This window comes from Loxodonta africana, chromosome 4 (genome assembly GCF_030014295.1).
Source record: "Loxodonta africana isolate mLoxAfr1 chromosome 4, mLoxAfr1.hap2, whole genome shotgun sequence".
In the NCBI taxonomy this organism is placed as follows: Eukaryota; Metazoa; Chordata; class Mammalia; order Proboscidea; family Elephantidae; genus Loxodonta; species Loxodonta africana.
The window spans coordinates 121,726,416-121,753,588 of record NC_087345.1 but is presented as its reverse complement, the minus strand read 5'-3'; positions in this window follow the sequence as shown (position 1 = coordinate 121,753,588).

Here is a 27,173-nt window from a genome sequence, read left to right as displayed (position 1 = left end):
ATCTATATAATTTTAGAGCTTATTTGTTTAACTTTTGCCTGACCACTAATCTGTGAATTTCAAAAGGGCATAGGTGGTGCATTTTTTTTTTTTTTAATTATTTTATCCCTACAGCTTTACACAAATTTCAACACATAGTAAGAACTAATATATGTTGAGTTAGTGAATGAAATAAGAATATATCCAAGATCACATAATACTAAATAATGGAGCAGAGGGTCAAACCTAGAGTTATCTGACTCAACAGTCTGTGATCTTTGTCATTACACTGCTTCTCGCGCTTAACCTTCTTCTCTACCCATTTTTTCTCATTCTTCCATGCAGATATTTCTTTTCTTCCTCACCCATTCGAAACATTGATGTTGACTCAGAATCTGGTCTTGGTTTCTGTTCTTACTCATTAAGACACTCATCAAGATCTCTGGCTTCAGGAACCACCCAAATCTGATGGCTCCCTCATTTTTATCTCTAGACAAAGCTTCTGTTTTGGGGCCCAGAATTCTATATCTAAAATGTCTAACATCTTTATTTGATGCTTCATTTCGTATTAATCTGTCCATAATTGAATTAGTTTCCACTGATAATTATACCCTACTACTTATTATCTACCCTTGATAATGACCCCCACACAATCCAGAAACTTCTTCCCTTTCTTCTTAGTCACACTATTTCTCTTTCTCCATTCTCAGTGCCACTATCTTAATTCAACTGCTTATTTCCCCCACAGTTTACTGTAGTACCTGTCCTTGTGTAAATTATCTTCCAATACCCACTTTAAAGGAGTCCCTGAGTAGTATAAACTGTTAACATGTTTGGCTGCTAATCGAAAAGTTGAAAGTTTGAGTACACTCAGAGGCATATCAAAGGAAAGGTCTGGTGATCCTCTTCTGAAGAATCAGCCATTGAACATCTATGGAGCACAGTTCTACCCTGACACACATGAGGCCTCCACGGCAACTAGTACCCCTTTTAAACTTCTGGTTCCTAATTTTTGACAATATTTCCTAAACTGCCCTGCAGTGTGTGGCTGGCTGTGGGCCCAAGTTTAACCCAAAAGTCTATGAGTGGAACTGATGTGTGCAACTTCGGAGTCATCTCTCCAGGGAGAAAATCACTTCCTCTGGACTTTTGTTTCCTCTTTCTATTGTCTGGGAAACAGTGAAAAAATGCAGCAACAGCCACTTGGGTCCCTGAAGGACTTTGTGGAGCACGGCTCTTTTGTGCTATAGACACTCTGCCTACTTTTAGATGGCTAGCCGAGAAAGAAATATTCTTCTATCTAGTTTAGAACATAGTATTTTAGGGTTTTATTAGAGCATCTTAAGACTGTACCCTAAAAATGTCATAAGATTAGTTTCCCTAATTATAGTCTTGCTCCAATCCATACCCCACAACTTTAAATGAGTATGCTCTTTCTAAAAGACAAATACGATCAGGTCAATCTCCTATTTAAAATTTAGAAGTGGTATTTGCTTTCTTTTATTTCCAAATTTTCTAAAATAAGCATATATTGATTTTATAATCATGAGAAAATAAATAAATCCATTAGCGATTCCCGCAAGCCTTCAAAGGTAAAGTTCAAGTTGCTTACCAGGGCACGAAAACCATTTTATGTTCTGCTTTATGTCCATTTCTCCAGTCTTAACTTTTCTACACCCTCGCAGGCCTCCAAGAACATGAATTTTTTAGTCCCTGGATGGTGACAGGCTCTCGTTCACATCTGTGTGTTTTATACCTGCTCTAACTGTGGAATCCCTGGTAGTACCCTTGGCTGCTAACTGAAAAGTTGGAGGTTCAGTCCACACAGAGGTGCCTCAGAAGAAAGGCCTGGTGATCTATGTCTGAAAAATCAGCCACTGAAATCCATAAGGAGCATAGTTGTACTCTGACACACATGGGGTCGCCATGAGTTGTAATCAACCCAATGGCAACTTTTTTTTTTTTGGCTCTTTTTGTCTGGATGCTTCTCCTACCTCTTTTGCCAGGTTAATGGCAACTCATCCTTTAAGACTTAGTTCTAAACTTAAGCCAAATATTGTATTCTCTAAAAAACTTTTTGTCATGTCTCAATACAACTAAATCGCCTTGTCCCCACAGAAACCTGTCTCCTTATCAGAGCACTTTTCACATTAAACTGTATCTATTCCCCTACCAGACTCTCTAGTCTTATTCTCCCTCAAAAATACACTCTCATTTGACTATGTTCTATGCCATTTATCTACATTTCCATGTATATTTGGTGTTCAACGTTTTCTTTACTGAATGAATGAAGACAACACACTTTTTTTTTTTTTTAAATCCACTGGGACAAAACTGATCTTAGCGTCCATCAGTTATAATTTCCACATTTTAGTCCATGACAACTCTTTAGAAGGACACAGAGTAGAAGGAATATTTAAGTTGAAATGGAGTTCATAATTAATTTCCTGCTGACCTTTAAAGCTTAAGTTCCTTCTAAGAATTTAAGAAGTTCCTCTGAAATATAATTTTTGACTATTGAAGAGATAACATTTTTACAATAATTGGTGATTAAAACATATACAGCAAATAATCAACCAATGCTGAATGAATAAATGAATAGCTTGGTTTTGGTAAATATGCAATTTATCAAGCATTGAAAGGCTGAATTTAGTCTACAAATGTGCTCTAAAGTGTTCAGGTTCTTGGCCATAAAATAAATAAATTTTAACAATTTGTCACATTTAAAAAATCTCTCAGTTGTTACAATTCTTTGGTTGGTTGTGGATTTAAAAATATCCCACAAATGGGGGGAAAAATTGCACAACTTTTTAAAATATTCCCAACAAAAGTTTATAAAGGTTTTTTTTTTATCATTTATTCTAAAATTTCAGAATGTGAATTCTGAAGGAATTAACATTGCATCATTCAGGATTTTTCAGAATTTTCATGCTTGATAGACTAACATATAACTTCATGTTAGTCAAATATGAAACTGTCCTAGTTATGAGCTGATATTTTTAAATTAAAGCTTCTATTTTCCCTGACTCCTTATCCTTGCCTTAGGCCTATTTCCACTAGCCACAGGTTTGTACATAGCAAGAGTTCAATAAAAGCAAATTATTTTGGTATACTTTTTATATGTTTATTTGTTAAGCTTTAATATAGCCACACTGAGATGTTTTCTGCAGCAAATATATAAGTGTATATTGGCCACATGGCAAGTGAATAATCAGGGCCAGCTTCATGGGTGTTTGGTCTATCCAGCCACCCAGAGCCCTATATTTTGAAGATTCTTCACTTGGTTTAATGCTCTGTTGTCACCGTCTTGAAAATCTTAATAATTTTTCAACAAGAGGCCTAAAATTTTCATGTTCCAGTGGTCTCTGCAAATTATGTAGCCAAGCGTGCACATAATTTAAGCAATTCACCTGATTTTGAAGAAATTGTTAAGGAGTGCTTGGTTAAAACGCCAATTTCCAGCTAAAATGCCAATTTCTAAACAGCTCCCCATGAACAACAAACCTAGGGTCCTAGCTGTCTGCCGGGCTCCACTTGCCCAGCTTAGCTGTCAGAAGCAGCGCATGGGTTGAAAGAGAGAGATTCTTCTAAGTGTCAATCCCTCCTGCTGGCTCGAGAGAACAAAGCTGGCAGGCAAAGTGAATCAGATAGAGTACTGTGCACACCCAAGCTTCAGAATAAAGCCGATAGGTCTAATTTCAGCTTTACCAGCCTTGGCAGTGTCCCTTTAAGTTTACTAAATCGGATATACCTGTAAGCAAGCAGTCTAATGTTTTTGTGATCTTGCTGCTGTGAAAGTATTTAATAATAAGCCTCAGAAGTTGGGAGGTAAGAAGGAAATCTATGATGTCTAATGCCAAGGTGGTGTTCAATGTGTTGAAAGTTGATTAAATTTCCTTTTAACACCCCTTGAAACCGACATTTTGCTACCGTTTAAAATTTTTTCCCTCCAAACTATTTTTTATACCCATGATTTAGAGTGATATACAGCAAAGCAGTGGCTATGAATTGGCTCAAAATGATTCTCTGGGTAATGAGCAGGGATTGAAAAAAGACTGTTCCTGTTCACTTAAGGCAAGTAAAGCTAACTTTATCCTGTGACTGCGTGCCAAGGCAGGGTCAAAGATTTGAGACTGCTCAAATAGTGGATCCAAATTTTATCGGTTTGAAGTGATAACCAGGTTCCAGAATCTCATAGACTGATATATATTTAAATAGATTAATGCAGGCTCAGCTATCTGTTGCGAAATTGCTTGCTATATTCACATGTTTCCATTTTTAAAGTTACATCTGTTTTAACAGAGCTATTCTAAACTTTGAAAATTAAGAAATCTGGCATACTTCTATATTTTATATTTCAAGTATCTGATTATTTAAGAAGGTTATTGTTTCCATATGTATATCTGTCACAGGGAAATGTGGAAGCCAGGCCCAAAACTTTGTAAATGCTATTGGTCGTGTGTTTGTTGACATGTAGAAGATAGAGCCCTACAATTATTATTTCAGTGCTCAAATAATACAAAAAAGAATTTCTCATAAATGGAGGAATGTAGTGTCTTCCATATGATTGATCCTTAACTCTGTCCATTCACAGGCATTTATTTAGTGTCTCCTGTGTACATAGCACTCAATTTCTCTCCACGTCAATAGTTAGAAAAAATATAAACCCAGAAAGACTTCTTATAAGAAGAGCCTGAAATATTAATTACTCATTTTCTTTTGCTTCTCAGTCTAGCCTTGTGGTTCAACCTTATTCAACCCAATATCTTCTTTTAATAACGGATATTTTAAAATGTAATTCTGTACAGGAAGCATAAGAAAATAAAAGTACAGAATGTCCATGTGGAAGCTAGAATAAAAAAAGATGTTAGGACACTACTATAAAACGACACATAGCTGTATATGATAAGAGAAAATGGGAAGTTATCTTAATTGATGCAGGGTTGTTGCCGTTATCTGCCTTCAACTTGCCTCCAACTCAAGAAAACCCCATGCACAATACCCAGTCCGGGACCATCCCCATGATGAGTTGTGGATCGGACCATTGTAATCCATGGGGTTTTGATTTGTTGATTTTTGGAAATAGAACACCAGGCTTCTTCCTTGTCCATCTTAGTCTAGAAGTGCTGCCAAAAACTGTTCAGCTTCACAGCAGCAACACAGGTGACGGACAGGTGGTAGCTGCATATAAGGTGCATTGGTGATAATTTTACCAACTGACCCACCAATGACCCCACTGATGTAGTGATAAATTCCTCAAAGTATAGAAGCCAAGAACTGGGTTTATATTGTAACATGGGATAGAATAACGTTGAAGAATCACAGAAAGCATATCCTCTGCCTTCTACATGTCAAGACATACAGTCACACTCTAGTTCTTGAACAGACCTTGAGAACCCTAGTCTTTGATAAACCAAACCAAAAACCTGTTGCCATCAAGTCAATTCTGACTTGTAGCAACCTCATAGGACAGAGTAGAACTCCACCATGGGGTTTCCAAGGAGCAGCTGGTGGATTTGAACTGCCAACCTTTTGGTTAGAAGCTGAGCTCTTAGCCACTACACCGCCAGGGCCCCTAGTCTTTGATAAGTGATAGGAAAGAGATGATGGATTGGAATACAGCCTATAATACAAGAAGCTGTAACGATGTGGTAGATCTCTCTATGGAGAGTGTAGTGGATGGAATAGTGCTTCCCGCACAAAATTCATGTCTACCAGAAAATCAAAAGGTGAACTTATTTTGGAACAAGATCTTTGCAGATGTAAGTAGTTAAGAAAGTGACACCATACTTGATTTAGGGAGGGCCCTAAATAAAATATGATGACTGGTAACCTTATAAGAAGAGGAGAGGATGAAGATACACACAAAGAAGAGGGCCATGTAGAAAGACAGGCAGAGATTGAAATGATGCATGTATAAGCCAAGGAAAAACAAAGGTTGTCAGGAGCCACCCGAAGCTAGAAAGAGGCAGGGAAAGGTTCTTGCCTCAAGCCTTCAAAGAGAGCATGGCCCTGCCGGCATGTCGATTTCGTGAGCAAATAGATTTCTGTTGGTTTAAGCCACCCAGTTTGTGATAATTTCTTATGGCAGCCCTAGGAAACTAATAAAGGCAGTATCAGAATAAGAGTGAGAAACTTCTGGCCACACAGGATAAGAACACAAATCCAATACATAAACTTTACAATATTTCTTATGGTATATTAAATAAATATAAAATATGAATGTGAAATATAAAACACCACCTTTATTAATGTCATACTTGCATTTCTGATATCTCTGATATTTAATAATTTTTGGTTATAATACAGTTTAAAGAAGTCTCAGTTAGCCTTTATTTCATATTTATATGTAGCAGCGACAAATGGAGACTGATAAAAACGAAGACTGACAACTTATATAGCATGAGCATGATTGCCATAGGGGACAAGATTTTCAAATATGGTGAACACCTTTTGATAAAATACCATGCTGGACGAAGTAAAATCTTTCATAGATTTTCACCATAGTTACATTTCTGGAAAATTTAGCCTATATAAAAATTGCACATATCAAATGGAGATAAGTTCCAGGCTCAGATAATTATAGATAGGCTTTTCCCTATATGGATTTCGATGGTATATTCAAAATTTTGTGAACACTGTGAGAAAATATGCTTCATTGTGTGGAATTATCCTACTCTTTGCAAGGCATGCAGCATCCTGGTCTCCACTCATTAAATGTCAGTAGTGGCCCTTCCCCCAATCATTGTGACCTCCCTAGGGGGAGGTACTATCTCCACCAAGAAATTTAGGCTAGACCATCTATGGTTTTTTTCTTTTCTTTAAATAGTTTTGTGATAAATTATGTAATTATACTTTCTAGTTGAGGTATTTATATTCAGACTAAAATAAATATGATTATCATTTTCTTTTAATACGGATTAATAAGGCATTTGCTCGCTTATGAAAATCCAACTTTACTCCTAGTGAATGTAAGAAATTTTACGTTGGAAATGTTAATGTTAACTTACTAATTTATATGCTCTCCAGCAGCATAGAAATTGGTTCAAGAGTATAATTTCAAGTCAGAGAGACCTCGTCCTCCTTTTTAAACATCCCAAACACCTAAAGCAAACCTAACAGAACAATCTATCAATCCAGATCATGAATGCTTTCAGGGTAAAGGTGTGGCACACTCATAACGTGTGAATCTGTGCTTGCTTTTTTTTTTTTATCCCACAGTGTCTAAAGAATTCTTTCGCAGTATGGAATTATTTGGAAGTTGAACATAAGAAAAAGAAACTAATTTCCTCAATCAGAGCTGTGATGTAAAAACATCGGTATCCTTTCTCCCAGTACTCTTTCCTCTGCCATTAATTCTGTGTAAAGTTGTTGGGCTTTCGATTGTTGATACTTAAATTTTATGAATTAGTAATATGCTTAGCAATGTATTTATTTTTCTTTTTTGACAAAATCTGTTGCAATAACATTTGGGTATTGTGCCTTTTATCTGTAATCTTTAGCACCATAATATGCATATAGAAACATATTCTTTTGATGTGCCAATATCCCTTATAACCACATAACTTTATGGGTTGGGTGATTAGATTGAGAACAATATAACCCAAATTAACTAGTTTGGTTTGGATGCTAACTGGAACAAAGCTGTTTTTACATAGACAGGTCTCTTGACAAGTTTAGGATTTAACTACAAAATTGGGTTACTGAAAAGACTAATGGAGTTATTAGTTTCTCTTTTTGACCAAATTAAATGGCTTTTGGTTCAGATGGCAGCTCTGCTCCACCTCTGCTATCACTTTGCCCCATGTGTAGGGTGTGTCAGCCAGTCTCTAACTTCCTCTGTGCTTTTTTCTCAACTTTTGCTTGCTTCCCCCACCCCCACCCCCATAGGCTTGTTCTCCTTATCCTGCTTTATTATTCTTTGTAGATCATTTTACCACCTGGAAACATGTGTTAACTTATATATCTGTTTACTTTCTGTCTCTTCAATAGAAAATAAGCACCTCTGGAGCAGGGGCTTTGTTGTGAATACTACTCTAACCCTACCACACAGCACAGTGCCTGATCAGTAGAACACACTCAATCAGTATTTGTAGAATCGATGAACAAAGAAAAAGTATTTCTTGGTCTTTTATTAATATAATAGCTTTATGATATCTTTGTTGTTGCTTCAACTGGGCCAGTCTAATAGTATACTTACACACCAAAAAACTAAAACCAAACCCAGTGCCATCAAGTCGATTCCGACTCATAGCAACCCTGTAGGATAGAGTAGAACCTCCCCATAGAGTTTCCAAGGAGCGTCTGGCAGATTCGAACTGCCGACCCTTTGGTTAGCAGCCGTAGCACTTAACCACTACACCACCAGGGTTTCCATACTTACATAAGAGTAGATCAAATTAGAATTAATTAGGATGCAGAATCATGTTATTGAACACTGTATGAAGATATGGGACCAAGAATTCTTGGGAAAGTAAAGGAGGACAACTCATTGAAACTTTCCATAAAACAAAGTCTTAGCATATTCATATTTGTATTCCCATCACACAACTTTCTTAAATAATAATGACAATCTTATTTATGACCAAAGACACTACTCATATACTACCTACATCTCTGCTGGGTAAGTTGGCATAAATAAGCATACCACCTGCCATTTCCCAGAAGAGCTAAGAAATAGATTGTTTTCCTCTGTCATCAGTATGGCTATCAATTATATTCCCAAGTCATTGACTGTCATAAACACTAGTTCCCACATGGAACAACTGGGAAGTTCATAAGTGACCAGAACAGAAGTTACACCTCTCAGGACATGTGGTACCTCACCGACTGCAACATATATTGTCATAATCAACTAACGCATATTGTAAGGTACCCATATTTCCCAAGTAAGTCTGGGAACTCATAATTGCATAAACATCCTTGATAATTTACACATCTTTGCATGCCATACTCAATATTTCTTTGATATCCACTGTTAGGGATTAAATTGTGTCCCCCCAAAATACATGTTGTAAATCCCAACCCCTATACCTGTGGTTATAATCCCATTTGAGAGTAGGTTGTCTTTGTGATGTTAATGAGGCAGTATTAGGGTAGGGTATGTCTTGAATCACTCTTTTGAGATATAAAAGGAGCAGATTAAGCAAGCAGAGATGAAGGAAGATAGATGCAAAATCCTGATCACCAAGGAATTCAGACGCAGAAGCTGAAAAGAGATAAGGACCTTCCTCCAGAGCTGACAGAGAGAAAACCTTCTTCTAGAACCTGTGCCCTGAATTCAGAATTCTAGCCTTCTAAACTGTGAGGAAGTGCATTTCTGTTCGTTAAAGCCACCCATTTGCAGTACTTCTGTTATAATAGCACTAGGTAACTAAGACACCCTCGTATGTAAAATAAAATATCGAATTAAATCTTACGGTAGTTGCAGTCAAGCCAAATACTCAGGACTTCTGGAAGATGTTAAGGCTGTAATGATCAGTGGAACAACAGACTTGCTTTCCTGATCTCCTTCCTCACATTAGGGATACTTCCAGAGTGAGCCAGAGAGTTTAGCTAGAAAGAAAGACGATCAAAACGAAGATTGCTCTTGGAAGCAGTATGCCTGCTAATGCTAATATATTGAACATTTAATTGGTTTAAGACACCATAGGTCCCCGAAGAATTGTTTTTGAGATTTAGATGTTATTGAGGTAGAATTCTGTCTCCACATGGAGTGTTGGTGCCAGAATCTTTATACAAATGAACCACTTTTTATTCTTCCATTGCATTCTCCCTCTTCCAAATACTACCAACATATATACTTAATTTAAAAAACATGCTTTGGTTTAAAGTTCCTGTGTTATTAAAGCTTAGAAAAAGAATTACTAGCATGTGATCCCAAGTTTCACAATTTCCCTTTAAGTAAGCTATAGGTTAATGTGTAAAAACCCCTGTATATTTTTCCCTTTGTTTAAATAATATCCTGTAATTCAAGCCAATATACTTTAAAATAGCATGTTAAAAGTAAATAAGAAAGCAGTTTAGCTCTAAATTAAGATTCCTCCATCAGTATTTCTACTTACTCTGGATATTTTTGGATACAAAGCTCTGGTCTCTCCTTTCAGGATGTAATTTTGCAGTAGTAAAGCAAGTAGCCTCAGCTTCATAATGCTAAGCACTCCAGTGGGAAACACAAACAGAGTGCATAAACCAAAGTATTCATTTCATGAGGTCTTATTAAAAGCCTTCACCTCTAAATTGAGCTGTCATACACTGTTGGGAAACTTCTTACCACAGTTTATTTCAACTATGCAAAACACTAAAGGAATGGAATTTCTTCAGCTTTTGGTACAATGGGCATGACCTCTCTTACACACTACAAGCAATCTATACCGCATTTAATCAAATTGGCTGGAGAGTCAAATCAGGCCATATGTTTCCCCACTTTCCCCAATTTGCAGAAATGACCCCAACCTTGTTAACATGCTGTAGATTTTCATGTATACCCAGCAAGCTCATTGGCGTTCTTACCAAGAAACTACACCGCATGATTAAAAGCTATCCTTCAGATGAGAAGGACACTGGGTAATTTATAAATCATTCATTGGCGACACAGCTTCATACAGCCTTTTAAGGAACTGCATTAACTGCGTTTGCAGTTTCCTCAAATGTTGCTTTCAGTTGATGGTGTCATAGGTCATTACCAATTTTTTCCTTTTGTAAGCAATACCAACTTTCTATTAAAAATACTAATTTCCACCCAACTACAGTATCTTTTGAAGTAGCGTGTATATTTAAAAAAAAACAGGTTGCTTTGAAATATTAAAGGAATATATTTAACTGAAGGGTTTTCAGACAGGTTGTTTTTCTATATTCCTGATGACAGAAAGATTTTAGCCTACAAAGTCAATAGTAAATTTTATTAAAGTCATTATTTTCCTGTTACAGTCCTCATGCTTTAAATAAACTACAGCTGACAATGCTGTCTTACATACTGTCATACTATAAAATGTTCCTGCTTTATTACCGCAGGGACAACTCATTTAGAACTTTGAAAGTGTTTTCACATTGGAGTTGCTCATTTGCAGAGCTGGCCTATGGCGGTGTTTAAAGAATGTGGTTGATACTCTCTTTTCCTCTAAACATTCTAGGGAAAAATATAAACTTACCAACACAACATTTTTTAGATAAAGATTAATACCTATTCTCCTTGGATAAAATATGTCTCATCTTTCCATATTAGTGTGCTCTGACTGCCGATGGCATTATTTTCACCATTAGCCCACTGAGTGTGATGTGAGTTCAAGCAAAGCACTTGATATGTACGTGATCATGTTTTGTCTCAGGAGTTTTTATTTCACCCAAAATTACATTCGTTAACAAATAACCCACTTCCCTGCATCATCTTATTGACTGAGATAATCTTGATTATAGAATCGATAAGTGGTCGAGATTTGAATAATTGTCAAGAAAAGGTTTCTTTCAAAATCAACAGGAGTATGTTTATTATTTTGGAGCTGTGGAATATCAACCCAGATTAGGCCCACTTAGCTCCCTGTAAAATATTCATCTTGTCTCACCATGCTTTAATGTACATTGCACACTTTAAAAATGGATTTTACTTTTCTTCCTCATAGGCACCCGGTCTTTTACATGTTCATATACACTGCTCTGAAAGGATCAGAAATAGGTGGATGGGAAAAAAAAAAAAAGAATTCAACAACTTGCCTTTACATGTTAAGTCAGATGTAATCAATGTCACTAAATCCATGTGTATTTTCCAACCACTTTTTTTATTTAAGGAAACTCTGGTGGTATAGTGGTTAAGAGCTATGGCTGCTAACCAAAAGGTCAGCAGTTTGAATCCACCAGGTGCTCCTTGGAAACTGTATGGGGCAGTTGTACTCTGTCCTATAGGGTTGCTATGAGTCGCAATTGACTGGAAGGCAATGGTTTTTTTTTTTTTTTAATTTAAAGTGTTCCTTGAAAGTACATCTATACTGTTCAGGACCATGAAAACAAGATAAAACTTTACCCTAAGGTTCTCAAACTCACGTGGTCAAAACTGCTAAAATCTTTCTTCCCATGGTGAAAGGAGCAGAGCAGGGGAGGCCAGGTTCACAGCTAACTCTAGGAACAGATATACCAGGTCCTCTCCTCTGCCCACCAGACCAGTGGCACACTTTCATTTGAGCTCATGCTGTATTCAAACTCAAAGGGAAAATGAGAAGATGTTTGTAAAGCCTTGTCCCAGACTAATAAAGACTTGATCAACGGCAAGTCTTTGATTTCAAACCTGGTTCTCTCCTATTCAATCATCAGAAAGTATCTTTGCCGCTGGTTTGTGCCTACATTCAAATCTTGTTGGTATCTATTTTTGCAGCCTTTTAGACTGAGTGAAATAGAACTAGCACCTTAAAATGGTTTTGTTTCCAAAGATGAAATGATTCATTTCAATAATGTACTATAAATGAATAGCTAATAAATGTCATCCCTATAAAGGGAGAAATATTCTTTTATTAACCGAACATTTGCAAATATTTTTCTGGCTTATTTCTTCAATGTAATATGACAATTAAGGTATGTTTGGATATTTTGTATTTAAATCACTCTCCTGCCTGTCACGCATACACATACATACATACTGTTTGCAAACACACACAACACAACCCATGACCTATTCAATAACTACAACAACAGTACATTTCCCCCACATCCCTTACACACAGCTTAGAATCCCAGCTAAATCACAATAACTGGAGTTCCTTATACCACACGGTGTGAACCTAGATGGTATCAAAATGCCTGATTTGTGATGTGTATGCTATTGTTCACTTAAAAGTGCTTTCACTACCTTTTCTTATCAATGGAAAACTTTCAAGATATTTAAAAGCAAATGCCTTTAAACCTTCTGGCCGCAATAAAGCAAAAATGGCAGGTGGCTATATGAAAGAAAGTAGAATACATTTAAAGGAAATCACTCATCGGGAAAAAGTATAACGTTGCTTAGAGTCCATTTATATACTTTCTATTGGGAAGAATGTGTTTTGGGGTGATGTGGGATTCTTTCCATTTGCCCAGTGAGAACATTAGCTGCTTTATAGAAGCAATGTTGATATTTTTAAGAAAGATGGAGAAGTGAAACATTAGGAAACCTTCCTAGTAATAAGAAGAGTTGAGTTCAGAAGTGATAAATAAAGAGGCCAGAAAGCTAAACTTGAAACCACAAATTACTTAAATAGAAAATATCAGATTTTTTTTTTTTTTTTACCATTAGGCCACTTTTTGAGGAGCAGAGAAAAAGGAAACTAAGGCTTATGCAGCAAGCCTTCTGACTGATTAAGGAAAAGGAGAAAAACAGTGTGTGCTTGCTGCCCTGAACAGGTTATCTAATGTCACTAATGCATATTTGTTAAAAAGCACAGTGAGATGATATGTTGGCATTCAGAAAAAAAGGGTGAATATTCTCAATATAAGTCACAGAGACAAGCCTCTAGAACCAGTGTCAGTGGGAGGTTAGGTCCAGAACAAAACTAATCATAAACAAATAATAAAATACTCCTCTTTTTCTTTTTTTAATTATGTCTCTTTCAATATGGAACAATCTCCATCCTCCCACCCCATTTTAGAAGTCTTTTATGATATTGTCAGTTTTGAATTGCCCAGGCCACTCCTGTTGTAGAATGTCCCACATTCTGGATTGCTTTGATTACATTCAGGTTAAACATTTTTCTTCAAAAATTTTATATAGGCGATGTATCCTTCTCCGTGCATCACATCAATAGGTACATGTTATTAGATTTTATAATAGGTGGGGAGCCCTGGTGGTGCAGTGCTTAAGAGCTAGAACAGCTAACGGAAAGGTTGGCAGTTGGAATCCACCAGTCACTCTTGAAACACTATGGAGCAGTTCTACCCTGTCCTATAGGATCATTATGGGTCAGAATCCACACTATGGCAACAGGTTAAGTTTGGTGTTGATTATATATGATAGGTGGTGCAAACTTAGATCACTTGTCTAACAGGTTACTTTGTCTCCATTCTGTTCCTCCCCCTTTCTTACTTCCAGAAGCTTCATCCATCTGATCAGCCATACACCAAGTTAGCACACTTGACTGAAAGACTACTTCAGACCATGAGCTGGAAAACAAAAATCAAGCAGACATTGATGGGGCCTTCAGGGAGCTCATAACCTCAATGGGTTATGGTAAGGCACAACTGGGGGCAAGTGCTGTCAGAGGAGTAGAGAGTCCCAGAGAAATCAGTGAGGGGCACAGCAAGAGGATGGGGTGTGGCAAGACAGGGAGATGGGCCCAGAGACAACTGAGAATATGCCTCCTTTAAACTTGTACAGTCCCCAGCATGCTGCACTTACAGAGAGAAACTAAAGAGCCTCCTTCCACCACTCTTATATTCACTGCATTCAGGGGCAGCTGTGGACCCCAAAAAGCCCATGTGTCATCAAAGAGAAGCTTTTATAATTATACCCATTAAAGGTAAAAATTCCCTCAACCTATCCCTCTCGAAAATAGAGATTACTTATGTTTAAGACTGTAATCACAATTGGCATGTAAGTGTGACAGTTGAACTGAAAAATAATTTTAAAAGAAATGATTTGTTTTTAGTATGGAAGCTAAATTTGTGTTTCCAGAAAAAAACAAAAAACAAAACCTTGGACTGAAAACAGTTGTTCCACTATCACTATGTCACAGATTCTCAGAATTTTAGAGCTGGAGGGGAAGTCCTCCATTTTTATTTATGAAGATATTGAGACTCCAACTGATAGAAGGACTTGCCTCAAGTGCTTGGTATCCATCAGCAGGGACCAGATGGGGAAATGTTTCTTGATATCCTTTAATCTACACCTTGGGCTCTGAAGTGGTAAGAATGAATCCTGTCTTCCATATGGTTGTTGTTCCAACTTAAGCCCATCCTAAACGTGAGGAAGTATACATGATCCCAGAGGCAGAAGAGGAAGAATGGAATATCTTCAGGTGTCTCTAAGTAGAAAAATTGTGGAAGGGCTCCTGCTAGGGGTGAAAGTCACCCCCTGCTGGGTGCTGATTTTCATTCTGGAATGGTGCATCAAGACAGATATAGAACCTCCCCTCACTCCTGTCTTTGGCTATCCTGTGTCTAGTTACCATCTTCCATCATTGCCAGGTTTTCTTGGTCCTGATAAACAATAAATGAATATTAATTTCTAATTGTGGACTCCTTTTTTACTCACCCTTCATCATATCTTTGAGAACAGAGAGAGGAGCTTTGAATTGGACTGACTCAACAGCTGATTTGATTAAATGTGTAGAAAATAGTCATTAAAATAGTAAGGAAAAAGGAGAAAAATGTTGAGTGATTTTGCAGATCATTGTGAAAACATTTGTTATACAAGGCACTGTAAGTATTACTTACTGGGTTATACAGAGGAATGTAAATTCCAAAACACAAAATGTAAATTATTTCTACATTGATTATGGGAAATAATATTCTTACACACAAGAAAGAGGATCCCATTATAAGATGAAGAATAAACTGTCTTCAGGACCAAGGAGATGTGCCCACCTGAGCTTGTAGATACACTTTTATACCATACTCAGAGTACTAAGCCCCCCTGAAATTCCCTTCCCAAATGGCTCTAAGACGGCTTTCAGGGCCTGCAAGCTCCATTTCCTGGGCTCAGCCTTCTCGGGGGGAATAATACTCCTGGTGCATGTACCTCTAAACCTGAGGAGTAGTTAAGGGGTCATTGTTTGCAGGGGATGTGCACAGAGTTTACATGTGGACTGTGGTGTTCACACACATATCATGGAACCTGGTGAGGTATGGGATAAAACCTAAGGTTGAAAGAAAAGTGAGAGGGGCAATTGGTCAGAGGCAAGTGACTGGCAGTTGGTACTCCTCAATCTGCCACCATGTTCTTGCAATGAATTCCAAGAGGTTTGAAAACTTTAAATTCAAACCTGGCAGGTATATTTGTCAAGGTAAGTAGACAGAAATACAGTGTATTTAAGAGCTTGGTAGGCTTATGTAAAATCTTTAAATATTTAGATAGATAGTATATGGGCTTTGCAAATATTGGGCAACAGGATAGCTATAGGTTGGGAACACTTTATATCATTTGTTAACATAGAAACTGCCATCTTAATAATTTTGAACAAGATAGACAAACAAAAAAAAAATTAAATCATCATTGAGAAGGCCAAGGAAAGATTCACCCAAAAAGATGAGAAGGAATAGTACATCATGCTCACTCAGGATTAGGAATAGGGCCTGTTCCAATTAGCAGACTGGAAGACCTCATAATAATCCCTGAGGCAATGGACAGTACTCAGAAAAGTCTTCTCTCCGTTGTGACGATTTATTAGCCCCAAACCCCAAGCATTGGTTCTGTCCCACCAAACAAATCTTAAAAACAAGACTGTATGGTACCAAACAGTTTCTAAGTAACTTAGCTGCATCTCAGAGAAAGTTCAATAATACTTACAGGAACAGAAATGTCATTCAAAAATTTAAAAATGATAATATGTGGCATCCAATCAAAAGTCAACAAACATGAAATGAAACAGAGAAATATAAACCATAGCAAGAAGTAAAATCCATCATTCAAATCTGGCCTAGATATTAGAATTAGCATTAAAACGGTCATCATAGCTGATTTCCACATGTTCAAAAAGTTAAATAGAGATAGGGAAATTGAATTCCTAGAGATGAACACTATAATGTTTGAGATGGAAAATAAAGTAGATAGAATTGACAGCAGATTAAAAACTGCAGAAGGAAACATTAGTATACCGAAAGACATAACAATAAAAAAAATTTCAAAATGAAACTGAAGAGAATTAAAAAACAAGACAAAAAGTGAATAGGTCAACAATGAGCTGAGGGACGACTTCAAGCAGCCTACTGTACGTATAATTGAGTTCCTGTAAAGAGGAAGGACAAAAAATTATAATGAAAAGTGCAGAAAAATTTTCCAAATTTGATTAAAACTATAAACCCACAGACCCAAAAACTCAACGAACCTCAAACAAATGTAAAGAAAACACACTAACAAACATTCAAATCAAATTACTCGAAACCAGAAATAAAGAGAAAAATCTTAAAAGCATCCAGAGGAAAAATGACATGTTATGTACAGAAAAGCAAAGACAAGGATGACAGAAGTTTTTCGGAGAAGCCACGTAAGGGAGAAGATGGTGAAATAACACCTCCGAAGTGCTAGAAAAACAAAAACATAAAACAATCTGTCAAACTAGAATTCTATACCCAGCAGACATAGCTTTCTGGTTCAGGCAGAAAGAAAATAACACATGAAGGAAATAAAGATCTACACAAATTAAAAGCACCAAAAATGGCAACTACATGGGTAAATATATAAAATTTTCCTCTTTCTGTTTAAATACTGTTAAAAGAGAATTGACTAAATAATACTAGACAATGCACTTCTATATAGTTCATGAGAGGGAAATTAGAAACTATTTTCACCTAAATGAAAATGCAAATACAACATACCAAAATTTGTAGGATTTCACTAAAGTAGTATTTAGTGGAAACTTATAGCTGGAAATGCCTACACTGGAAATATTTTAAATCAATGACCTCAGTTTCGGACATAAGAAACTAGAAAAAGAAGAACAAAAAGAAAAAAAAATGTGATAAAACTAAATTACTAAGAAACCAATAGAAAAAAAAATTAATACATGAAAAAGAAGAAAAAGATAGTATTGCAAAATACAGTTTTATTATATTACCTAGAGAGTAGTTTCACATATAGGGATGCCTAGGCACATAAACCTGTATCTGTTTGCTCTTCTCATTGCTCACTTGCTTCTTTTAGTAAGTTATTTCATCTTTTACACTAATCACTAGTCTATTATTAGTGTTGACTCTTCCCTCCATAAATTTTGGCACATTTATCTGTTGTTCTATATTAGCATCTGCTCTGACTTTCATTACTGTCTATGTGGCTTCCAGTCATTAGTGCTCTCCCCTGAGAACTACCTGACTTATATCTGCTCCTCTTTCTTCTCATTTCAAATCTACATCTTCTGTTTTCATTATGTATGTCAACTGTAATTATTTGCTTTTTGGTAGTGCACAGCAATGGATATCACCTAAAACCATTGTATTTATAGGCCCGTCTCAACTCAAGTTATACTTCTATTTACCCTGGGCTTCTCTGAAGATGTATTCAAGTATCTGTCTATTTGAATGGATCATGAGGATAGTTAGCAGTAAAAATCAAAATGTGACTTTTATGTAGAGGAACACTAGCACTTTTGTTTATAATTATCATCAGTCATCACTCCAAGAAAAAGCTTAGGGAATATTTTGTGTTTTCTGATTGGTTAAATTCACCAAAGGAGGTAACATAGTTTGTAAATATAAAGGAGTTTATTTCATTAGGGATTACTGTGATATAGGACACCTCAATGAATACCAACAACCCCAGTGAATTCTCTACTTTACCTACACCTTGCAAGTGTTGACGAAAGTCATCAATTTGATGAAAAGTCATCCAACGCAACTTAGTTCACATTTATTTGGATATAATAATATGAAAAGTTTCATCTACAAAGCTCTTAGTATTTTAGAGGTGAGCATATCATTTGTGATTGGATAATTCAAATCTCAAGCGATAAATTTGAGCAAGAACAGCATTAATGAGTTTATCGGAAAATGATCACTAAGTGAGGAATACATGCACATACCACACATCCTCATAGTAATTTCTTCCTATTCATCATCTGGACATTTCCAACATGGTCTAAATATCATTTCAGAGTTTTGTCATGCAATCTAGTAATTCTAATTTGAATTGATTAACTCAAGCAAAGAACAACAATCCTCAAATTCCACCCATGGAATATTTCTCTAAGTTATTTGTTTTGGTATATAGCTATTCTAATACCAACTCACATTTCACTAGTGCTGTTTGATTCTGGGTTCATGTCAAATCCAAGTGGAAAAAAAAAAGTCTCAGTATCAAGAAAAATCATGTAACAATGAGCTCAAAATGCACTAAATACAGATCAAAGTGGTTCAGTGGGTCACTCAATAATAAAGTTGCCCTGAATAAGTCAGCATGAATTATGAAGATTATTAAGATATTTGTCCTTACAAAATGATGCTAACTTAAAGCCTAGGAAGGCACAGAGTTTGAATTAGCAGTTCTTTATACTCTCCAAAATTTAACTGGTAAATACTATTTTCAAAACACTCAAATTCAAATATAGTCTATACCAAGCCGTAATGCACCAGTGTTAATCAATGTATTAAAATAAGCTACCAGGTGAGCTAATTTTTGTGAAGGCCTTAGATTAAAATTTCTACTATTAATGTATACTTTTGAAATTCAAATACACCTTCTCCTTACTTGTTGACTATCTTGTTATCTGACATTTTACATTTATGACAACAGCAAAAAATCTGCTATGTGACTATTTTGTGCGTTAACAACATACATGTGGCAGTAAAGAACACCAAGGTGCAAGGCGAGAGTAACGCTGGCTTTGATGGTTAAAGTTATGTGTTAACTTGGCTGGGCCATGATTCTCAGTGGTTTACCAGTTATGTAATGATGTAATTTGGCAGTTATGTAATGATGTAATTTGGCAGATATGTTATGATGTGGTCATCCTCCATTTTTGCATAATACTGATTTTGCATAACGACTTGATCTTTGGAACCTAACCAGGTTGATAAATGAGGAGAGGGTGTAATTATTTTCTTTTTTACATTTAGGCCTGTATATATCTGCACACTTAAATTTTTACTAATGAGTACTTTAACCTATCACATATGGATCAGTCAAAACTCAATGTAAGCTTCTGTCATTGTATTGGTGTAAGAAATTGGTTATTTTTTATAATATTGAATTCAGTTTTAGACACAAATTTTGAGGTATTTATTGTCTGATGGGTTAATTACAAAATTGTTTTAAATACTACTGTGGTAGGCTCTTTGGTTAGCGATGCCAACTTCACTTTCGATTGTCTTTGCCAATGTAGAGTCAGGAATAGTTGATATTTATTTTCTTGGTTTACCTTACAGGTAGAGGTAACTATATTACATATTTCTAGAGAATGAAACATATACAGAGATTTGTCTCTTCTGCTGTAATAAAAGGGACAGCTCTTATTGATGCCATGCTCTCCCCCTTCTTCCTTCCTTGTACTTGGACTTGCTGAATGAAACTGGGATAATCATTTTGCACCGTGAGGCTAGGCAACAAGATACAAATGAAAGGCCAGTGTGGTAAGGATGATAGAACAGAAAAACAAGAAGATACTGGCTCATTCATCAATGGTGTCGTTGAAAAATTACACCTCAACTAGCTCTTTCAGACTGCTTGTAATGCTAAAAAAAAACAATTCATTTATCACTTAAGCCTTTATTAAGCTGGCTTTTCCAATACTTAAGGGTAATTTAGTCCTAATTAATATGACCATTTTTATTTTTTTAAGTGGAGAAACTTCTTTACTTATAAAATCCCAATTTATAAACTTTCATTTGAACAAAGTTATGCCTTAGAGAAAATGAGATAATTATTCATTAATAGATTGAGTGAGAGGTCACATCTGGTTGTTTTAACATAGATCATAGAATGTTTTACTAGTCAGTAATATGTTTGTTCTGTTTGTGCTTAGTTTTGAAGTGTAGCATATTTGATATGTGAAAAAGCAATGAATTTGTTTAAAGTACTCATAGGAAGAAGTGCATTATTACAAGAAACAAAAAAAAAAATAATTAAAAATAAAACTGATGAGAAAATAATGAATGTTGCACAAAGCTATAGCATAAATAATTCAATAGCGAATAGAGAAGGAGAAATGGTGAATCATGCAGGAAAATAGAAAAAATAATTGTTAAAAAAAGCCTTTTGAATGTGTGATCTGAGATTTAGCATCAACATTGGCTGCCTGTTAAATTAAATTGAATTCAGAAATAAAGTTTGGAATTGGTTTGAGAAAGTAGTGAAATGTTGCTGGTGAAAATTTGCTATAAGTCTGGGATGCTTTAAAAAATTAAGGCCCATTTGAATGTTGACTGTGTCGAAACATGGCAAATATGGTAGCTGCAAAACAGTTTATCTCACTCTTACAGAGACTATTAAGAATGAGAGGTTAGAAGCTATGGCAGAGATTGTTAGTTACTAATCTCAGTCTTTCTTTCTTCACAATAGAACTCCCCATTTTTAGGTTGGCAAATAGCAGCCCAGGATAAAGACTATGTGTACCAGCCTCCCTTCACTTGACTAAGTCCTGGTGAAGGAGGTGCAAATGTAATTTTGGTATGACAGCTTACCAAAGACTCCTTTAAATGATAAAAGATGCTAGATGTGCACTATTTATCCTTTTTCCATGCTACTACATGGAACTTATATGTGAGAGCTGAAATTCTAGTTGCGATCTTGGATCATTAAGGTAAGGAGCATACCCTAGGAAAGATCATGTGAGCTTAAAAACTTAGGTAAAACTGGTTGCTGTGGAATCCATTTTGACTCTTGACAACCCTATGTGTTTCAGAGTAGAATTGTGCTCTATAGGGTTTTCATGGCAGTGACATTTTGGAAGCAGATAGCCAGTCCTTTCCTCTGAGGTGCCTCTGGGTGGGTTTGAACCACCAACCTTTCAGTTAGTAGCCCAGGACTTACATACGTACTACTAATATAATTCTCTCTCTCTTTATTTATGAATTTAAAACGAGGACAGTGTTGAAGTCTGTTTCATTTTTAAGTACACAGAAGGAAAAGAGTTCATTGTGGCTATATCTCAAGAAACTGATTTGTCTGGACCAATCTAAGTTGTGGATCTATTCTCAGAAATTACCTAATTATGGCTATTGTAACTTTTGATAGAATCCCTACTAACAGAAGACTAACTAAAACTTCCCTTTAATATCTGTCAACTAAAGAGTAAAACCAAACCGTTGCCATCAAGTTGATACTGACTCACAGTGACCCTGTAGTAGCTATAAATGTTTGACACTAGTGAAAGCAGGATAAGAGGTGAATATGAGATAGCTTTGCACACATTCAAAACCTGTAAGTGTAGTAACAGCATCTGAATTGTGTAAACTATCCATGAGCATGTTTCAAACTGTTACAAATACACCTATGTTAAAATGCTATACATTATATGGCAGCTCAGTGAATCTGGGCTGCCCACCTAGGCATTTGGAGGTGGCTGAGGGAGAGAAGGAGGAGAAAATAACTCCACGTGTATATCTGTGGTAAATCCCAGTCAGTAAACAAACTTTTTATCTTAAATTTGTTCTTGTAATTCAGATTTTAAATTGGAAAAAGGATCTCTTTAAGTTACTGTAGAATCAGTGGAATGTTGAGAGGTGAGGCCAAGATGGTGGACTAGTCAGATGCTTCTAGTGGTCTCTTCTACAACAAAGACCTGAAAAAAAAAGTGAATCGAATATATATGACAATCTAGGAGCCTGAACATCAAAAGCAAAGTTGAGGAATTTGATAGAGTGGCAGGGGGAGGGAGAGACACTTCAGAAGCAGCACGGAGATGCCAGACCTGACCCAGCGGGAACTGGCATCCTGCGGGCTGGATCCACTGGTGCAAGCACAATGAGGCAAGCGGTGGTGTTCAGGATGCGTTTTCTACATCAGGAGAGACTGAGTGGCAGAGAGTTCACTCATGCCTCCAGAATCAGCAAAAAGCAGCACTCTTGGCAGAAGATAAGTATTTGTGTCTAATCTACCTCGCAGACCAAAAAACACCCCTTTGTGGGGGGAAACTCTCTCTCATTTAACTGATCCCTCCCTGCTCCTCCTTGGGTCCTGAGCTGGCTTCAGTGATAGCCACTTTCCCTGGGCCAGAAGTAGGATGTGCCGTGAGCCCTGATTCATCCTCCCAGCCTTGGAGAAGGAACAAATTAGCAAACAGGGAAAAAATAATCTGCCAGCTCCCCTAAGCTAGGAACTCAGGACAGAAACAGCTCCTTTGCCTAGGCATAGGCATAAGCTGTCCATGGATTTTGAATGCCTTTCACCCCTGTATAGACCTGTGTGGGCCCACTTCTACAGTGTAGGCCCTCATTAGCACAGTACAACAGGGTATATACCGGAAGTCTAACTTAAACTGTTTCAGCTATATGGTGGAGAGATAGGTTCATGATGTTTGGTGTCGCTCTGCCTATTAAGCAGGGTCCTCACCTACCCACATCAGGGGCCTGCAGACTGGTGGCTTCACCCACATAACCTAGACACCCTCAACAGAGTTCCAAGGATAAGGGGTGCTTCCCAGTCCTTACGGCCAACAGCATTTGGTGCCCATAGTCCAGCTGCAAAACCCACCCACCTAGGTGCACTAGGGAACAGAGACATGCTTTCCTCACAGACACTTAGGGGTGGTTGTCAGTCCCCTGCCTTACTCAGCCCATGACCCCCTACTGCAGTCAGATATCTGTGCCTACATGAGTCATCCCTGCTCATCTAAGACTGTAGGTGAGAGCGAGCACCACATACTTGGTGACCAAATACCTGGACACTTGAGCTGAATCCGCACAAAAAAATAAACATACTCCTGGGCTCACATTCCTAGTAACAACTCTAACCATCTGGTAACAGGACATTAGAGCTTCACGGGTGCCAATAATCAAACGAGCTCACATGAGCAGCCTATTTGGGCATACCAAAACGAAACAAAACAAGAAGTTAGGACACAGTAAGCAAACTTAAAATAAATAAATAAATACAATAACTTATTGATGGCTTGGAGACAATAGTCAATATCAAATCATACGAAAGGGCAGATCTTGATGGCTTCAGCAAGCTCCCAAAACAAAGAATCAAGAAATCTTCTGGATGAAGAGAATTTCCTGGAACTACCAGAGGTAGAATACAAAAGATTAATATACAGAACTCTTTAAGAGATCAGGAAGGAGATCAGGCAAAAGGCAGAACAAGGCAAGGAATGCACAGATATAGCATTAGAGGAATGTAAAAAGATTAGAGAAGAGCATAATGACAACTTTCATAGGCTGCAAGAATCCAGAGAGAGACAGCAAACAAAAATTCAGAAGATTAACAATAAAATTTCAGAATTAGACAACTCAATAGAAAGTCGTAGGAGCAGAATTGAGAAAATGGGACTCAGTGAGGCTGAAGATAAAGCACTCGGCACCAACATATCTGAGGAAAAGTCAGATAAAAGAATTAAAAAAAATGAAGAAACCCTAAGAATTATGTGGGACTCTATCAAGAGAAATAACCTATGAGTGATTGGAGTACCAGAAAAGGGAGGTTAACAGAAAATACAGAGATAATTGTTAAAAATTTAATGGCAGAAAACTTCCCTGATACCGTGAAAGATGAGAGAGAAGGTATCTATCCAAGATACTCATCGAACCCCACACAAAGTGATTCCAAAAGAAAGTCACCCAGACATATTATAATCAAACTTGCCAAAACCAAAGATAAAGAGAGAATTTTAAGAGTGGCTAGGGATTAACAAAAAGTCACCTACAAAGGAGAGTCAATAAGAATAAGCTGGGACTACTCAGCAGAAATCGCGGAAGCAAGAAGGCGATGGGATGACATATATATAAAGCCTTGAAGGGAAAAAACTGCCAGCCAAGAATTATATATCCAGCAAACTGCCTCTCAAATACGAAGATGAAATTAGGACATTTCCACATAAACAGAAGTTTAGAGAATTTGTAAAAACCAAACCAAAATTACAAGAAATACTAAAAGGAGTCCTCCACTTAGAAAATCAGTAACATCAGATAACAACTCAAGACTAGAACACAAGGCAGAGCAACCAGATATCAACCCAGACAGGGAAATCACAAAAGTAAATCAAAGCGAAAATACTCAAAACAAGGAAACAGAGACATCATTATGTAAAAGATGACAACAATTAAATCAATAAAGAGAGACTAAAGACTGTAGTCATACATCTTTTATATGGAGAGGAAGTCAAGGCAATATAAAAAAATAAAAGTTTGGTTTAAAGTTAGAAAAATAGGGGTAAATATTAAGGTAACCACAAAGGAAACTCACAATTCTACACATCAAAATAGAAAAACATGAAGACTCGGCAAATACAAAAGCAACAACAATGAAGAAAAGGAACGACAATATAAAAAGAAAAACGACTCAGCACAGAAAATTAAGTGGAAAAAAGAAACTGTCAAGAACACACACACACACACACACGCACACAAAGACATCAAAATACAGAACTAAACTCACTCCTGTCAATATTTACACTGAATGTAAATGGACTAAATGCAGCTATAGACAGAGAGTGGCAGAATGGATAAAAATAAAAACATGATCCTCTATATGCTGCCTACAAGAGACACACCTTAGACTTAAAGATACAAACAAACTCAAACTCAAAGAGTGAAAAAAAATGATCAATCAATCAACAATCAAAAAAGAGCAGGAGTGGCAATACTAATCTCTGACAAAATAGACTTTAAAGTAAAATCCATCACAAAGGATAAGGAAGGACACTATATAACGATTAAAGGATCAATATACCAGGAGGGTATAACCATAATAAATATTTATGCACCCAATGACAGGGCTCCAAAATACATAAACAAACTCTTAACAGCATTGAAAAGAGAGATAGACAGACCCACAATAATAAGAGGAGACTTCAACACATTACTTTTGGTGAAGGACAGAACATCCAGAAAGAAGCTTAATAAAGACACAGAAGATCTAAATCCCACAACGAACCAACTTGACCTTGTAGACATATACAGAACACTCCACCCAACAGCAGCCAAGTATACTTTCTTTTCCAGTACACATGGAACATTCTCCAGAATAGACCACATATTAGGCCATAGAGCAAGCCTTAACAGAATCCAAAGCTTTGAAATATTACAAAGCATGTTTTCTGACCATAAAGTCATAAAAGTAGAAGTCGATAAGAGAAAAAGCAAGGAGAATCAGTGGAATGTAATTTTTCAGCAATCCCTCCCAAATCACACATTTGCCATACTAGAATGTTTAGTCTATAGGATTTACTGTAATATATAACCCTCCCACCCTTAAGAATTCCAATTTCTATGTCTATGAACTGTGGCTCACTTCCGTTGATTATTAGAAATGATGGGAGATTGGAACCAATATAAAATCAATAAGGCAAAGAGCAATATAGAATAAGACTTTCAGAAGTGGAGCGTTAGGATAAATGTAGCCAAGCAAGAGGACACGCAGATATTCCTGCATGATTTTTGTGGGAGAAACTGAGATGTTTAAGGAGGCTTGATAGGGTGTGTTTTCGCCTGAAGTGACTCAGCTAGGGTAATTACTTTGGGTGGAGGAGTGGAGGAAGAAGCGAGAAATCTGGAACAATGCAGAGCAATACCCAAGCCTCTGTCTCTGGGACCACAAAAGCACATGGAAGCATGACTTACAGAGCCCAAAATCAGAAAGTCACTAAATATTTGATGAAGACAAAAATGAGAAAAACATCTGCTCTTATAAATATTATCTAAAAACAAAACCAAAAATTTATGAGCATATTACCGAAATGAGAGAGAGTAAGACCCTAAAACCAATTTAGCCATCAAAGGAAGGTAAATTGAAATTGATTATACAGTATTCATTAACTTAGTTTAAGATATATAAAATGCAATATATGAAATGCCACTCTTAGCCTGCTTTCTTCACTATACAGTAACCCATAACCCATTGCTGTCAAGTTGATTTCAACTCATTGTGACCCTATAGGACAGAGTAGAACTGCCCCATAGAGTTTCCAAGGAGCGGCTGGTGGATTTGAACTGCTGATCTTTTTTGGTTAGCAGTTGTAGCTCTTAACACTACACCACCAGGGTTATGGATTGGTTGGTAACTGCTGAGTCTGGTTTGATACATGGAGATTTGTTATATTATTCTATCTTTGAGTCTGTTTTCAATTTTCCAACAAAACATTAAAAGAAAAAGCAGCAGCAGCAATTCCCTGGTATCCTGTAGGCCAGGCCGGTGGGAAGATATAGTAGTTAATATATAGCATTTTGAGACTTTCATAGGTATACTTGAGACCCTTAATTGCCTAACCTCATTTTTCCCATAGGATACTAAGATCTTATTCACAATTCTCTTCTAAAAGATTTTCAGAAACCCAGTTCTTATGGTTTAGAAAGAATTGATACTATCAACTTTGAAGTATTACATATTTCTGTGTGAAGTAATCCATGTTAAAAATTAAGTACTGACATAT